Source organism: Panulirus ornatus, chromosome 45 (genome assembly GCF_036320965.1).
Source record: "Panulirus ornatus isolate Po-2019 chromosome 45, ASM3632096v1, whole genome shotgun sequence".
Taxonomy (NCBI): domain Eukaryota; kingdom Metazoa; phylum Arthropoda; class Malacostraca; order Decapoda; family Palinuridae; genus Panulirus; species Panulirus ornatus.
In genome coordinates, this window is record NC_092268.1 from 7,484,466 (window position 1) to 7,504,465 (window position 20,000).

Sequence of the window (20,000 nt, forward strand, 5' to 3'; positions counted from 1 at the left end):
AATGGAGGATAGGAAATGGGGGAGTAAGAAATGGGGGGAAGAAATGGGGAATAAGAAATGGGGAATAAGAAATGGAGGATAGGAAATGGGGGAGTAAGAAATGGGGAATAAGAAATGGGGAATAAGAAATGGGGAATAAGAAATGGGGAATAAGAAATGGTGGAATAAGAAATGGGGAATAAGAAATGGGGAATAAGAAATGGGGGAAGAAATGGGGAATAAGAAATGGGGAGTAAGAAATGGGGAATAAGAAATGGGGAGTAAGAAATGGGGGATGAGAAATGGTGGAATAAGAAATGGGGAATAAGAAATGGGGGAATAAGAAATGGGGGATGAGAAATGGGGAATAAGAAATGGGGAATAAGAAATGGGGAATAAGAAATGGGGAATAAGAAATGGTGGAATAAGAAATGGGGAATAAGAAATGGTGGAATAAGAAATGGGGAATAAGAAATGGGGAATAAGAAATGGGGGAATAAGAAATGGGGGATGAGAAATGGGGAATAAGAAATGGGGAATAAGAAATGGGGAATAAGAAATGGGGAATAAGAAATGGTGGAATAAGAAATGGGGAATAAGAAATGGGGAATAAGAAAAGGGGAATAACAAATGGGGAATAAGAAATGGGCAAATAAGGAATGGGGGAATATGGAATGGGGAAATAGAGTCTCACACACACACAATATATATAATATTATATATATATATATATATATATATATATATTATATATATATATATATATATATATAATACATATATATATATATATATATATATATATATATATATATATATATATTATATATATATATATATATATATATATTTCCTCTCAATATTCCTATATCCTATATCTATTATCAAAGTCTAATTCAATTTAGTGAGACTTCACACATAAGAATCTTGTTTGGCAAAAATAGAAATATACATTACAATATTTATTAAAAATTTCCACGTGAAATATAGCCATGCCAATTAAAATTGGGAATATATATATATATATATATATATATATTATATATATATATATATATATATATATATATAAAATCGCTTTAAATGTAATTGGTGGATTTAACTATTCAACTATAAAGGTTCCAATGTCGTTACGAGATCACAAAGCCATTAATTCCTGGAAGGTAATCAATTTTTTAGATCAATTTCAAAATTGGAGAAAAAAAATTTAATTTTTAGATTTTTAATTTCTATTTTTTTTCTTCTTTTTTTTGACGGGGAAGGCTTGGATAAATTCATCTAATCCTACTTCAATTATTATCGATTTTAAGCTGTATATATATATATATATATATATATATATATATATATATATATATATATATATATATATATATATAATATATATATATATCATTTATCGAGCAGTCTGACGGTAATAATGATAAATATATTCATTTATCGAGCCGTCTGACAATTATAATGATAAATATAATCATTTATCGAGTCGTTTGACAGTGATAATGATAAATATAATCATTTATTGAGCCATCTGACAGTGATAATGATAAATATAATCATTTATTGAGCCATCTGATAATTATAATGATAAATATAATCATTTATCGAGTCGTTTGACAGTGATAATGATAAATATAATCATTTATCGAGCCATCTGACAGTGATAATGATAAATATAATCATTTATTGAGCCATCTGATAATTATAATGATAAATATAATCATTTATCGAGTCGTTTGACAGTGATAATGATAAATATAATCATTTATTGAGCCATCTGACAGTGATAATGATAAATATAATCATTTATTGAGCCATCTGATAATTATAATGATAAATATAATCATTTATCGAGTCGTTTGACAGTGATAATGATAAATATAATCATTTATCGAGCCATCTGACAGTGATAATGATAAATATAATCATTTATTGAGCCATCTGACAGTGATAATGATAAATATAATCATTTATCGAGCCATCTGACAGTGATAATGATAAATATAATCATTTATTGAGCCATCTGACAGTGATAATGATAAATATAATCATTTATCGAGCCATCTGACAGTGATAATGATAAATATAATCATTTATCGAGCCATCTGACAGTGATAATGATAAATATAATCATTTATTGAGCCATCTGACAGTGATAATGATAAATACAATCATTTATTGAGCCGTAGATGTAATCAAAGAAAACGTACCCGTGCATGTAGGCACCAACCGTAGAAAATGGACATAACGCGGTAACTATAGTAAACTTGTGACCATCGATAAATGAATTATATTTTATCGTTTATCTGATCTATTGAGATAACTAACCTCTAATAAATAGATTTATCTGATCTCTTGAGATAAATCACCTCTAATAAATGATTTATGACACATAAATGAAGAGAGAAGGATCCATTTAAAGGCCAGGGAACACCCTCCCCCCCCACCTCGATCCTATGTAACACCAGAACATATATAAACATCTTTACTTCTATATAAATTCATACAAATATAAACATCTTTACTTCTATATACATTCATACAAATATAAACATCTTTACTTCTATATATATTCATACAAATATAAACATCTTTACTTCTATATATATTCATAAATATAAACATCTTTATTTCTATATATATTCATACAAATATAAACATCTTTATTTCTATATATATTCATACATATATAAACTTTATTTCTATATATATTCATATAAATATATAAATAATCTTTCCCTTCTATATATATTCATACAAATATAAACATCTTTACTTCTATAAACATTCATACAAATAAAGTTCAAATCAACTGTCTATTCCTATTTCTAAGCATCAGTTTAGAGAACTGAACGAATTTATATTATATTTAACGAAGAACTGAATGAATTTATATTATATTTAACGAAGAACTGAAAATTTATATTATATCTAACGAAGAACTGAAAATTTATATTATATTTAACGAAGAACTGAAAATTTATATTATATTTAACGAACTGAAAATTTATATTATATTTCACGAAGAACTGAATGAATTTATATTAGATTTAACGAACTGAAAATTTATATTATATTTAACGAAGAACTGAAAATTTATATTATATTTAACGAAGAGCTGAAAATTTATATTATATTTAACGAAGAACTGAAAATTTATATTATATTTAACGAAGAACTGAAAATTTATATGATATTTAACGAAGAACTGAAAATTTATATAATATTTAACGAAGAACTGAAAATTTATATTATATTTAAAGAAGAACTGAAAATTTATATTATATTTAACGAAGAACTGAAAATTTATATTATATTTAACGAAGAACTGAAAATTTATATTATATTTAACGAAGAGCTGAAAGAAATTTATATGTAATTTTGGACATTTGTTCAACGAAGAACAAATAAAATAAACGAGACAACAGGACAAGGTTTTGGGTCAACGAATGCAAGGCTTCAAGTTCGATGTATATAAGTTCAATGTATATAAAACAGCAAAATCAAAAGTTCAATGTATATAAAACAGCAAAATCAAAAGTTCAATGTATATAAAACGAAAAAGGCCAAAATTCAATGTATATAAGTTCAATGTATATAGAACAACAAAGGACAAAGTTCAATGTATATAAAACAAAGGACAAAGTTCAATGTATATAAGTTCAATGTATATAAAACGAAAAAGGCCAAAATTCAATGTATATAAAACGAAAAAGGCCAAAATTCAATGTATATAAGTTCAATGTATATAGAAGAACAAAGGCCAAAATTCAATGTATGTAAGTTCAATGTATATAGAACAACAAAGGCCAAAGTTCAATGTATATAAGTTCAATGTATATAAAACAACAAAGGCCAAAGTTCAATGTATATAAGTTCAATGTATATAAAACAACAAAGGCCAAAGTTCAATGTATTTAAGTTCAATGTATATAAAACAACAAAGGCCAAAGTTCAATGTATATAAGTTCAATGTATATAAAACAACAAAGGCCAAAGTTCAATGTCTATAAGTTCAATGTATATAAAACAACAAAGGCCAAAGTTCAATGTATATAAGTTCAATGTATATAAAACAACAAAGGCCAAAATTCAATGTATATAAAACAACAAAGGCCAAAGTTCAATGTATATAAGTTCAATGTATATAAAACAACAAAGGCTAAAGTTCAATGTATATAAGTTCAATGTATATAGAAGAACAAAGGCCAAAATACACGAGTATTATTAAGCATACATGTCATTATGAAAATGATTAATACTAAGCCAATTAAACAAACCAGTGATTAAGAATAATCAGCTTAATCATATACATAATTTGTATTGGGTATGATGCTTAGGTTAGAATTAATCATATACATAATTTGTATTGGGGCATATTTAGGTTAGAATTAATCATATACATAATTTGTATTGGGGCATATTTAGGTTAGAATTAATCATATACATAATTTGTATTGGGCATGATATCTAGGTTAGAATTAATCATATACATAATTTGTATTGGGAATGATATTTAGGTTAAAATCAATCATATACATAATTTGTATTGGACATGATATTTAGGTTAAAATTAATCATATACATAATTTGTATTGGGCATGATATCTAGGTTAGAATTAATCATATACATAATTTGTATTGGGAATGATATTTAGGTTAAAATCAATCATATACATAATTTGTATTGGACATGATATTTAGGTTAAAATTAATCATATACATAATTTGTATTGGACATGATATTTAGGTTAGAATTAATCATATACATGAATTTTTAAAGTAATTGGTTACCATCAAAATAATGATAAATGACAACACTGGCTTTAGTAAGGGCGCTGAGCCATGGGTGGAATAACCAATTTATTCCCAAATATCAAAATAACGAAATACCGGAAACAAAAAAAAAATTATAATTTAGCAAATTACCTAAAAAAATTAAGGAAATTCTAACCTATATATATATATATATATATATATATATATATATATATATATATATATATATATATATTGACAATATCCCTAATATTAAACAAATAACTACCATAACCAATTTATTTATCAAAATTAAAAATTTAATCCAATTTTTTTTTTTTTTAGATTTTTATGGAATGTAGTGGCGACGCGTCTCGATGAAAGAGACTTTGTGTCCATTTCTCCTGCCAACTGGCCCTGGGCCTTGGATTACCCTCAGCTTAACAACCCTTAAAACTGAGATAAAGAGAGATAACGAATATTTATCATTTATATATCGATCATTTATATATATTATTTATAAATTTCTCTCTCCATTCTCCTGGTATGTTTATGGGTCACGTGGTCGAAGACACCCCCTAGGTTTTGGGACGTTTTGCCCATTTATCTCACGTTAAATGTAATTAATTAATGTTCTAAACTACGGAGGAAAGATTTAATTACTTACTTATTAACAAAAGGCGAGTGATAAATGGCCGTAAAGTCATTAAATCACAAAATAATTTCACTAAATTTACTCCAGTGTCGAGTCCATATTTACTTCCCCGTGGCGACAGGGTATGTATCCACTCCCGTCATTGGCTGACTATGGTAACAATGACGTCATAGGCTGTCTACTATTGGCCGCCTGGATCATAACAATATCCGTTTCCCGTCCTGTGATTGGTCCAGAAGGTGCATAACACCGCCATTTTTCCTCGTTTGTTGTTATCTAATAACGATTTAAATCCAAATTTCCCAGTTTTAAATTGCATTTTCAACCATTATAATTAATATATTATATTAAATACACCACTAAATTATTATTATTAAGGCATGCGAACATGGGGTACACATACACACATGGGGTACACATAGACACATGGGGTACACATACACACATGGGGGTACACATACACACATGGGGTACACATAGACACATGGGGTACACATACACACATGGGGGTACACATACACACATGGGGTACACATAGACACATGGGGTACACATACACACATGGGGTACACATACACACATGGGGTACACATACACACATGGGGTACACATACACACATGGGGGTACACATACACACATGGGGTACACATACACACATGGGGCACACATACACACATGGGGTACACATACACACATGGGGGTACACATACACACATGGGGGACACATACACACATGGGGGCACACATACACACATGGGGGTACACATACACACATGGGGGCACACATACACACATGGGGCACACATACACACATGGGGGCACACATACACACATGGGGTACACATACACACATGGGGTACACATACACACATGGGGTACACATACACACATGGGGTACACATACACACATGGGGGTACACATACACACATGGGGGCACACATACACACATGGGGTACACATACACACATGGGGTACACATACACACATGGGGGTACACATACACACATGGGGGCACACATACACACATGGGGGCACACATACACACATGGGGTACACATACACACATGGGGTACACATACACACATGGGGGCACACATACACACATGGGGGCACACATACACACATGGGGTACACATACACACATGGGGGTACACATACACACATGGGGCACACATACACACATGGGGGCACACATACACACATGGGGTACACATACACACATGGGGGTACACATCACTACACACATGGGGACACACATACACACATGGGGCACACATACACACATGGGGGTACACATACACACATGGGGACACCATAACACACATGGGGGCAACATCCACATGGCACAACACACATGGGGTACAACACATACACTCACAATGGGGTACACATACACACAACATGGGGGCACACATTACACACATGGGGGCACACATACACACATGGGGGTACACATCAAAAGGCACAACATGGGGCACACATACACACATGGGGCACACATACACACATGGGGGCACACATACACACATGGGGGTACACATACACACATGGGGCACACATACACACATGGGGGCACACATACACACATGGGGGCACACATACACACATGGGGTACACATACACACATGGGGTACACAACAATGACACACCATGGGGTCACACATACACACATGGGGGTACACATACACACATGGGGTACACATACACACATGGGGTACACATACACACATGGGGTACACATACACACATGGGGTACACATACACACATGGGGTACACATACACACATGGGGTACACATACACACATGGGGTACACACAACTTACACATACACATGGGGGAATACACACGGCACAATACACACATGGGGGCACACAACACAATGGTAAACACACATGGGGTACACATACATACATGGGGCACACATACACACATGGGGCTTACATACACACATGGGACACACATACATGTCCGTAACAATATATATATATATATATATATATATATATATATATATATATATATATATATATATATATATATATATATATATATATATATATACACTGAGTTTGGTCAGTGAAGGACTTAGAAGTTAGTGAATAATGCAGGGCCTTACCTTGCCTTCATGGCTAGTGTTGTGCAATGATAATGTAGACATGCGGGGGGGAGGGTGTAGGTTCACTGGTACACACACACACACACACACACACACACACACACACACACACACACACACACACACACACACCCCTCCCCTCCCCCCCCCCTGCCTGCCTCACGTAAGTGTAAATTGGTTTACAGCTCACGTGTCCTTCCTCACACACACACACACACACACACACACACACACACACAGCTACTAACCATCTACCATCTACTGTCCTCAGTAAGGACACAGGCACTAACCATCTACTACCATCTACTGTCCTCAGTAAGGACACAGGCAACTAAACCATCTACTACCATCTACTGTCCTCAGTAAGGACACAGGCACTAACCATCTACTACCATCTACTGTCCTCAGTAAGGACACAGGCACTAACCATCTACTACCATCTACTGTCCTCAGTAAGGACACAGGCACTAACCATCTACTACCATCTACTGTCCTCAGTAAGGACACAGGCACTAACCATCTACTACCATCTACTGTCCTCAGTAAGGACACAGGCACTGACCATCTACTACCATCTACTGTCCTCAGTAAGGACACAGGCAATAACCATCTACTACCATCTACTGTCCTCAGTAAGGACACAGGCACTAACCATCTACTACCATCTACTGTCCTCAGTAAGGACACAGGCACTAACCATCTACTACCATCTACTGTCCTCAGTAAGGACACAGGCACTAACCATCTACTACCATCTACTGTCCTCAGTAAGGACACAGGCACTAACCATCTACTACCATCTACTGTCCTCAGTAAGGACACAGGCACTAACCATCTACTACCATCTACTGTCCTCAGTAAGGACACAGGCACTAACCATCTACTACCATCTACTGTCCTCAGTAAGGACACAGGCACTAACCATCTACTACCATCTACTGTCCTCAGTAAGGACACAGGCACTAACCATCTACTACCATCTACTGTCCTCAGTAAGGACACAGGCACTAACCATCTACTACCATCAACTGTCCTCAGTAGTGGACACAGGCACTAACCATCTACTACCATCTACTGTCCTCAGTAAGGACACAGGCACTAACCATCTACTACCATCTACTGTCCTCAGTAAGGACACAGGCACTAACCATCTACTACCATCTACTGTCCTCAGTAGTGGACACAGGCACTAACCATCTACTACCATCTACTGTCCTCAGTAAGGACACAGGCACTAACCATCTACTACCATCTACTGTCCTCAGTAAGGACACAGGCACTAACCATCTACTACCATCTACTGTCCTCAGTAAGGACACAGGCACTAACCATCTACTACCATCTACTGTCCTCAGTAAGGACACAGGCACTAACCATCTACTACCATCTACTGTCCTCAGTAGTGGACACAGGCACTAACCATCTACTACCATCTACTGTCCTCAGTAAGGACACAGGCACTAACCATCTACTACCATCTACTGTCCTCAGTAAGGACAAGGCACTGAACCATCTACTACCATCTATGTCCTCAGTAAGGACACAGGCACTAACCATCTACTACCATCTATCTGTCCTCAGTAAGGACACAGGCACTAACCATCTACTACCATCTACTGTCCTCAGTAAGGACACAGGCACTAACCATCTACTACCATCTACTGTCTTCAGTAAGGACACAGGCACTAACCATCTACTACCATCTACTGCCCTTCAGTAAGGACACAGGCACTAACCATCTACTACCATCTACTGTCCTTCAGTAAGGACACAGGCACTAACCATCTACTACCATCTACTGTCCTCAGTAAGGACACAGGCACTAACCATCTACTACCATCTACTGTCCTCAGTAAGGACACAGGCACTAACCATCTACTACCATCTACTGTCCTCAGTAAGGACACAGGCACTAACCATCTACTACCATCTACTGTCCTCAGTAAGGACACAGGCACTAACCATCTACTACCATCTACTGTCCTCAGTAAGGACACAGGCACTAACCATCTACTGTCCTCAGCAGTGGACGTGTGTGTGTGTGTGTGTGTGGGACCTTGGGAGAGCGAGAGTGTGAGGGGAGGGGAGGGGAGGGGAGGGGAAGCATGCTTGGCATTCACCTCAACCCCCCCTCGCCTCCCCCCCTTCCCCCCCCAGGCGCACAAGAACAACAACAACAAGGACAACAAGGAGGACAAGGATGTTTATGTTGAGGCAGGTCAGTGATTGTGGCGCGCCTCATTGTGTACACAACGAGGCATCATCATCACCACCGGGAGAGGCAGGACAATGAGAGGCACGACAATGAGAGTCACGACAATGAGAGGCACGACAATGAGAGGCACTATGAGAGGGCAGGACAATGAGAGGCACTATGAGAGGGCAGGACAATGAGAGGCACTATGAGAGGCAGGACAATGAGAGGCACTGTGAGAGGCAGGACAATGAGAGGCACTATGAGAGGCAGGACAATGAGGGATGTATGAGGGAGGACAATGAGAGGCACTATGAGAGGCAGGACAATGAGAGGCACTATGAGAGGCAGGACAATGAGAGGCACTATGAGAGCCAGGACAATGAGAGGCACTATGAGAGGCAGGACAATGAGAGGCACTATGAGGCAGGACAATGAGAGGCAGTATGAGGCAGGACAATGAGAGGCACTATGAGAGGGAGGACAATGAGAGGCACTATGAGAGGGAGGACAATGAGAGGCAGTATGAGATGGAGGACAATGAGAGGCACTATGAGGGGTGTATGAGGGAGGACAATGAGAGGCAGTATGAGGGAGGATAATGAGGGGCAGTATGAGGAGGACAATGAGAGGCAGTATGAGGGATGTATGAGGGAGGACAATGAGAGGCAGTATGAGGGATGTGTGAGGGAGGACAATGAGAGGCAGTATGAGGGATGTGTGAGGGAGGACAATGAGAGGCAGTATGAGGGATGTATGAGGGAGGACAATGAGAGGCAGTATGAGGGATGTATGAGAGGACAATGAGAGGAGAAGGAGAGAGAGAAGAGGAGAAGAGAGAGAGAGAGAGAGAGAGAGAGAGAGAGAAAAAGTGCAGTATGAGAGTAGTGAGCTACAGAGAGCTAGAGAGAGAGTACAAGAATATTATTTGCCTCTTCCTAGTCACTTCCCCACCATACTCTTCTTCACTTACCCCTCCACACCTACGCAATACTCTACTCCTCCCTACGCAACCTACACCCCCTACGCAAATCTACTACGACCAAGCAACCTACCTTCCCCTATGCAACCCTCATACCAGACTCGACCCTCTACGCAGACCTACCTCCTCCCCCCTACTGCAACTTTAACAACCTCCCCCACAGCAACCTACGACCATGACCTCACCGCAACTCTAACCTTCCCCCTACCAACCCCCCCATCCCTGCAACCTACCTCCTCCCCCCCATACGCACCAACCTCCTCCCCCTACGCAACTTACCTCCCCCCCATGCAACCTGGTCACGACCAGACCTCCCCCCCATGCAACCTGGTCACGACCAGGACCTCCCCCCCCATGCAACCTGTCACGACCAGGACCCTCCCCCCCATGCAACCTGGTCACGACCAGGACCCTCCCCCCCCATGCAACCTGGTCACGACCAGGACCCTCCCCCCCCATGCAACCTGTCACGACCAGGACCCTCCCCCCCCCCATGCAACCTGGTCACGACCAGGACCCCCCCCCCATGCAACCTGGTCACGACCAGGACCCTCCCCCCCCATGCAACCTGGTCACGACCAGGACCCTCCCCCCCATGCAACCTGGTCACGACCAGGACCCTCCCCCCCATGCAACCTGGTCACGACCAGGACCCTCCCCCCCATGCAACCTGGTCACGACCAGGACCCTCCCCCCCATGCAACCTGGTCACGACCAGGACCCTCCCCCCCATGCAACCTGGTCACGACCAGGACCCTCCCCCCCATGCAACCTGGTCACGACCAGGACCCTCCCCCCCATGCAACCTGGTCACGACCAGGACCCTCCCCCCCATGCAACCTGGTCACGACCAGGACCCTCCCCCCATGCAACCTGGTCACGACCAGGACCTCCCCCCCCATGCAACCTGGTCACGACCAGGACCCTCCCCCCCATGCAACCTGGTCACGACCAGGACCTCCCCCCCCCATGCAACCTGGTCACGACCAGGACCCTCCCCCCCATGCAACCTGGTCACGACCAGGACCCTCCCCCCCATGCAACCTGGTCACGACCAGGACCTCCCCCCCATGCAACCTGGTCACGACCAGGACCTCCCCCCCATGCAACCTGGTCACGACCAGGACCTCCCCCCCATGCAACCTGGTCACGACCAGGACCCTCCCCCCCATGCAACCTGGTCACGACCAGGACCTCCCCCCCATGCAACCTGGTCACGACCAGGACCCTCCCCCCCATGCAACCTGGTCACGACCAGGACCTCCCCCCCATGCAACCTGGTCACGACCAGGACCCTCCCCCCCATGCAACCTGGTCACGACCAGGACCTCCCCCCCATGCAACCTGGTCACGACCAGGACCTCCCCCCCATGCAACCTGGTCACGACCAGGACCCTCCCCCCCATGCAACCTGGTCACGACCAGGACCCTCCCCCCATGCAACCTGGTCACGACCAGGACCCTCCCCCCATGCAACCTGGTCACGACCAGGACCCTCCCCCCCATGCAACCTGGTCACGACCAGGACCCTCCCCCCCATGCAACCTGGTCACGACCAGGACCTCCCCCCATGCAACCTGGTCACGACCAGGACCCTCCCCCCCATGCAACCTGGTCACGACCAGGACCCTCCCCCCCATGCAACCTGGTCACGACCAGGACCCTCCCCCCCATGCAACCTGGTCACGACCAGGACCCTCCCCCCCATGCAACCTGGTCACGACCAGGACCCTCCCCCCCATGCAACCTGGTCACGACCAGGACCCTCCCCCCCATGCAACCTGGTCAGACCAGGACCCTCCCCCCCATGCAACCTGGTCACGACCAGGACCCTCCCCCCCATGCAACCTGGTCACGACCAGGACCCTCCCCCCCATGCAACCTGGTCACGACCAGGACCCTCCCCCCCATGCAACCTGGTCACGACCAGGACCCTCCCCCCCATGCAACCTGGTCACGACCAGGACCCCCCCCCCCATGCAACCTGATCATGACCAGGACCCTCCCCCCCATGCAACCTGGTCACGACCAGGACCCTCCCCCCCATGCAACCTGATCATGACCAGGACCCTCCCCCCCATGCAACCTGGTCACGACCAGGACCCTCCCCCCCCCATGCAACCTGGTCACGACCAGGACCCTCCCCCCCCATGCAACCTGGTCACGACCAGGACCCTCCCCCCCCATGCAACCGTCACGACGGACCCTCCCCATGCAACCTGTCAGACCAGACCCTCCCCCCATGCAACCTGGTCATGACCAGGACCCTCCCCCCATGCAACCTGTCATGACCAGGACCCCTCCCCCCCCCCCAATCAAAAGTTTTCCATGAGTCACCTCGCCTGGCGCCGATGTTCTTCCCCCTAATCAATAATTTCCTTATATATTCCCTCTGGACCCAGACCGAAAAGGTTTCCCCCCCTCCAACCCCCCATGGCAACAGCTGGTGTGTGTGTGTGTGTGTGTGTCATGGCTAGCTATCCCCAACCCCACTCCACCCCACTCCACTCCACTCACCCACCACCACCATCCTCCACCCTCAGTGGTGGCAGGGTTCGAACCCCACCAACATCACCACCGCCTCTCCTCTCGCAGGAGTGGCAGGGTTCGAACCCCAGGCCATTTCCCCACCTTCTCCCGCAGGAGTGGTAGGGTTCGAACCCCACCACCTTCTCCCGCAGCAGTGGCAGGGTTCGAACCCCAGCCCATTTCCCCACCTTCCCCCGCAGGAGTAGCAGGGTTCGAACCCCACCACCACCACCTTCTCTCGCAGGAGTGGCAGGGTTCGAACCCCAGGCCATTTCCCCATCTTCCCCCGCAGGAGTGGCAGGGTTCGAACCCCACCACCACCACCTTCTCTCGCAGGAGTGGCAGGGTTCGAACCCCACAGCCCATTTCCCCCCCACAGACAGGTGGCGCCCCCTCATCAAGGATGCTCAATCGTGATCAATTATTTCCCAGGACTGGAGCCAACTTGCGGAGGGGGGAGAGGGGGGGGGGGGGGAGGGGGGGGGTTACTCAAATCAATAGTTTTCCACTTCCTGGGATCTGTCCAAGTGGCTGTCCCAGACAAACTGTCCAAATGTAATACAACTAAATATAACCAAATATAATATGACCAAATATAATATGACCAAATATAACAATATATAATATAACTCAATATCATCAAATATAATATAACCAAATATAATCAAATATAAAATAAGTAAATATAACCAAATATAATATAACCAAATATAACCAAATATAATATAACCAAATATAATATAACCAAATGTAACCAAATATAACCAAATATAACCAAATATGATTTAACAAAATATAACCAAATATAATATAACCAAATATAATATAACCAAATGTAACCAAATATAACCAAATATAATTTAACCAAGTATGACCAAATATAATATAACCAAATATAACCAAATATAATATAACCAAATATAATTTAACCAAATATAACCAAATATAATATAACCAAATATAATATAACCAAATATAACCAAATATAATATAACCAAATATAACCAAATATAATATAACCAAATATAATATAACCAAATATAATATAACCAAATGTAACCAAATATAATATAACCAAATATAACCAAATATAATTTAACCAAATATAACCAAATATAATATAACCAAATATAACCAAATATAATATAACCAAATACAACCAAATATAATATAACCAAATATAACCAAATATAATATAACCAAATATAACCAAATATGATATAACCAAATATAACCAAATACAATATAGCCAAATATGATACAACCAAATATAACCAAATATAATATAACCAAACATAACCAAATATAATATAACCAAATATAACCCAATATAATATATCCAAGGGAACTTCTGTGGCCGATTACATTTCAAACCGAGGATTACATTATTACGTTATTGAAGACTTGATGTTGTACTTTGATGTTGTACAAACAATACTTTAGGGTGTGCGTCTCTCTCTCTCTCTCTCTCTCTCTCTCTCTCTCTCTCTCTCTCTCTCTCTCTTCTCCTCTTCTCTCTCTCTCTCTCTTCTCTCTCTCTCTCTCTCTCTCTCTCTGTATATGCTGTATGTATGTATGTATGATTATGTATGTATGTATGTATGTGTCATGTGCTTGAGGAGGGGGGGGTTGTGTGGGGGGGTTGGTATCATGTGTTTGAGGAGGGGGGGTGTTGTGTAGAGGGGGGGTGCCGTGTGATTGAGGAAGGGGTTATGTGGGGTGGTTGGTATAATACTCGCTGACTTCATCCATTCCCGTCGCCACCCCGCCACATAGGAAATACATATATATATATATATATATATATATATATATATATATATATATATATATATATATATATATATATATATATATATATATATATATATATATACTACACACACACACACACACACACACACACACACACACCAGACCCGTGATTTTCCAAAGTTTGTGAATTTCTTTATTTAACTGACATCTAACTCAATTTGACCTTTTCCTGCATTCATCCTGACCTTTGTGGGGTAATCGTACCCCACTGGTTTACTGAGCCTTCCTTCCCCAATCTATCTTGCCCATCTATCTCCTTCTAACTTCTAATCAAGCTCCTTCTATATTCCAATCTGTCCTTCTCCCTTTCCATTGGAAGTTAGACGCTGGCCCAACCCTATCTGGATGCTGATTGGGTCTCCTCCATCAGTCAAGTGGATGCTGATTGGGCCTCCTCCATCAGTCAACTGGATGCTCATTGGTCCAGCTCTATGGACAGAGCTTGATTGCTGATTGGTTCTTCTCTATCGACCGTCTGCGATGATGATTGGTCCTTCACCTATCGACCAGCCTGCCGCTGATTGGTTCCCCTCTACGTATACACCACCCTCACCATTTTCTAACAGATATAGAAGATGTATGATTAACTGCTTAATTAAATGGTTAATTACCAATTAATTGACTTACTGTTTGACGAATACATGACCTCCAATTTGCACTCAAGGTTGGAAACCCCATTGGACCACGAAATGTTTCAGCCATGTTATATTCTCACCCTTTCTCCGTTTTCTTTCTTCTCTGAGGAATTTGATAATTGTAAGCCTTTCCTCACGTATAATGTACTCAAAACAAGCACCCACCATCCAGAGCCTTCGCCCCCCGCCCCCCATATATCACAATGACCCAGTCCATTCTATCACATGCACGTAATGCATACCCCTGGAGGTTCTGGCCCAGATACCCCAAAGCTTCTTCCACTCCATCCATAGTGTTTAGGCCCAGATACCCCAAAGCTTCTGCCATTCCATCCATAGTGTTCAGGCCCAGATACCCCAAAGCTTCTGCCGTTCTATCCCCAGTGTTCAGGCCCAGATACCCCAAAGCTTCTTCCACTCTATCCTCAGTGTTTAGGCCCAGATACCCCAAAGCTTCTTTTATCTCCCTTATGGCCTCCTTCATCCCCTTTTTCCCTCAAGTTCTAACACACAGATCTTCTGATTCGGTCTTTCCTCACTCATCCTCTCCATATGTCCAAACATTTCTCTCGTTACGAGGCCCCCACCCAAGAGTCGCATCCACACAAGACCGTCAGGGGATCCCCCTATACCATCAAACATGCCCATCTTTTCCCTAAGAGACAGCAACCTTCCCTTTCCACACATTATTGAGTGCACCCAGAACCTTCGCCCCCTCACCGACCCTATGTCTCACCCATCTACCACCACGTCCATGCCACAGGTCCCCCCACATTTCCCTGGTTCTCCCCACACACACCCAACATTTTCACCACCTTGGCTCCCTGCCATCACCCAGGCCTCATCTGGTGACATTTCCTTTCTCAACTCTTTCTCCTCACACACACTCTCCCACAGCAGGGCAACCACCACGGCAGCTCTCCCTCACATCTTCCACCACCAGGCAAACAACAACAACAACAACAACAATAACAACAACAATAACAACAATATTAAAATAATAATAATAATAATAATAAAATAATAATAATAATAATAAAATAATAATAATAATAATAAATAATATAATAATAATAATAATAATAATAATAATAATAATAATAATAATAATAATAATAATAATAATAATAATAATGAAAATAATAATAATAATAATAATAATAATAATAATAATAATAATAATAATAATAATAATAATAATAATAATAATAATAATAATAATAATAATAAATGATATAATAATTAATAATATATGATAATCATTATAAATTAATAATGTAACTAATAATAATAATAATAATATAATAATAATTATAATAATAATAATAATAAAATAATAATTAATAATAATAATATATAATAATAATAATAATGATAATATAATAATAAGATAATAATAATAATAATGATAATAATATATATAATAATACTAATAAATAATAATAAAATAATAATGATAATAATAATAATAATAATAATAATAATAATAATAATAATAATGATAACCACAGCTAAAGCTGTTAGTACATTACATTAACACTATATTTGTCATCTTCCGTTCATACAACTGTTGTCATAATGTATTCACGTAACTATTGTATACTTGCAATACTCGCTAACTACCATCTACTATCTTCCAGTCTAACTCACAGTTTCCGTGCCATCTACCATCTTCCAGTCTAACTCACAGTTTCCGCGCCATCTACCATCTTCCAGCCTAATTCACAGTTTCCGCACCATCTACCATCTTCCAGTCTAACTCACAGTTTCCGCACCATCTACCATCTTCCAGTCTAACTCACAGTTTCCGCGCCATCTACCATCTTCCAGTCTAACTCACAGTTTCCGCACCATCTACCATCTTCCAGCCTAATTCACAGTTTCCGCGCATCTACCATCTTCCAGCCTAATTCACAGTTTCCGCACCATCTACCATCTTCCAGCCTAACTCACAGTTTCCGCGCTATCTACCATCTTCCAGTCTAACTCACAGTTTCCACTCTTAACTCCCATGCCTTCAATAAAGGCTCTGTAACTACAATAAATAATCATGATATAGACCTTATCTACACTAAAACTGAGGCTCTGAGTGATAGGTATATGGTATCCTAGTGAAATATATAGCCTTTTGGGGGCTATATTGGACGAACCAAATCAGTCTATAATATAAATGAAACTAAGGAGTAATTTTGTAATGTATTAAAGGAGCATTTGCATCCATTTCATCCCTAAATACAATGGGTTTTCTTGGACTCGTTCCCAAAATTCGAGAAATACAGCCATGGGGGCCACGCCTCCTTAACCTCTTGGCCAATGATATTCCATTATCTAGCCGAAGATGGCTGCGGTTTTGTTTACATCAGCAGCCAATCACAGCTCTAGATCCATCGGGTGATGAAGAGGGGGGTATATTTGTTGGTATTACCGGCCCCAAAAATTATGAACAAAACGAATGATTGATAAATTTCTATAGAAAACAATGATAAAAGGAATTATGACAACCCAATTACGTCTGGTGATCACTGAATTACCAATTTGTTGCTCCATTATTCTCCAAATATTACCTCCGGGCATCAAACTGTAAATATTATAGTAAGAGGAGAAAGCAGTGCAACGGAAGCGCCACTGATGACGTCAGGAAGCAGGAAGAATGTGATGCGTGTAGATGTCGATCCGAGGAATTTACTACCATTATATTCATTTCCCTTTTAAGGGAGATTACTTTAAGACATTTTAGGTTTATAAACTTTTTCTCATGCCATCCTATTGGCTCAGCTCATTTGTAGTTTGGGAAAGTATATGAGGAAGGCGAAAGTTAAGAGTTAATGTTAATACGAGCAAGGTCATTAACAAGGTAATTATATATATATATATATATATATATATATATATATATATATATATATATATATATATATATATATATATATGTATATATATATTATTATATATATATATATATATATATATATATATATATATATATATATATATATATATATATATATATATATTATGATATATATATATATATATATATATATATATATATATATATATATATATATATATATATATATATTATAATGTATGATATATAATGTATATATAAACACACGTAAGGAACATATTGGCAGCTGTGGTGGATTTTGGGCCGGTAACACGAGCAAATGTAAGAGTGCTACATCAACATGGATTCAAAGCCATGGTTGAAAATTGGGACTGGACTTAACTGTTGGTCCATTGGAGCATTAGGCGGTGAGGTTTGAGTCTCGTGGTGCTTCTGTAGGAGAGAGGAGGCATTTGCCATGATCCACTCCCCGAGAGGCTTGAAAATGGCTATACGCGCTTCGTCAAGCCTCAGGCAGCTGCATCTGTGGGTTGTAAAAGGGCGCCAAGGTCACTCCCACCATATTGGATGTGTGAGTACAATATAGAACATCTGTGGGATAAGTCAGTTGTGCTATACTGGGAGCGACGTAGGTCGAGAAGAATTATGGGGTGACCCACTATGTTCCTACGGGTCATTCACACACTGTAAACTCACGTACGGTCGTTCCGTCGTACCGTCGTGCTCAAGGGTCGTACCGTCGTGTTCAAGGGTCGTACCGTCGTGCTCAAGGGGGTCGTACCATCGTGCTCAAGGGTCGTACCGTCGTGTTCAAGGGTCGTACCGTCGTGCTCAAGGGGGTCGTACCGATGTGGTCAATGGTCGTACCGTCGTACTCAAGGGGTCGTACCGTAGTGCTTAAGGCGTCGTACCGTCGTGCTCAAGGGCTCGTACCGTCGTGCTCAAGGGTCGTACCGTCGTGTTCAAGAAGGTCGTACCGTCGTGTTCAAGAAGGTCGTACCGTCGTGTTCAAGGGTCGTACCGTCGTGCTCAAGGGGTCGTACCGTCGTGTTCAAGGGGTCGTACCGTCGTGCTCAAGGGGTCGTACCGTCGTGTTCAAGGGGTCGTACCGTCGTGCTCAAAGGGCCGTACCATCGTGTTCAAGGGTCGTACCGTCGTGCTCAAGGGGTCGTACCGTCGTGTTCAAGGGTCGTATCGTCGTGTTCAAGGGTCGTACCGTTGTGGTCAATGGTCGTACCGTCGTACTCAAGGGGGTCGTACCGTCGTACTCAAGGGGTCGTACCGTCGTGCTCAAGGGGGTCGTACCGTCGTGCTCAAAGGGTCGTACCGTCGTGCTCAAGGGGGTCGTACCGTCGTGCTCAAGAAGTTGACGAAACCATACTGCTGGGGCGGGGGGGGGAGGGGGAGGGGTTGGTTAATTGTCGTATCTCTACCTACCGAACCTAACCTTCAAAGGTCAGCTGGTAAAATGTTAATGTTGAAT

General features: G+C 41.1%; 1 long non-coding RNA gene across 1 annotated transcript in view; it reads right to left on the minus strand.

The window, feature by feature from the left end:
* Positions 1-20,000, minus strand: part of LOC139763019 (uncharacterized) — a 72,398-nt gene that overhangs the window by 419 nt on the left and 51,979 nt on the right. The window contains exon 3 of the long non-coding RNA XR_011716012.1: positions 18,900-19,040. This is a non-coding gene — a long non-coding RNA (uncharacterized lncRNA). The remainder of the gene's footprint in view (positions 1-18,899; positions 19,041-20,000) is intronic.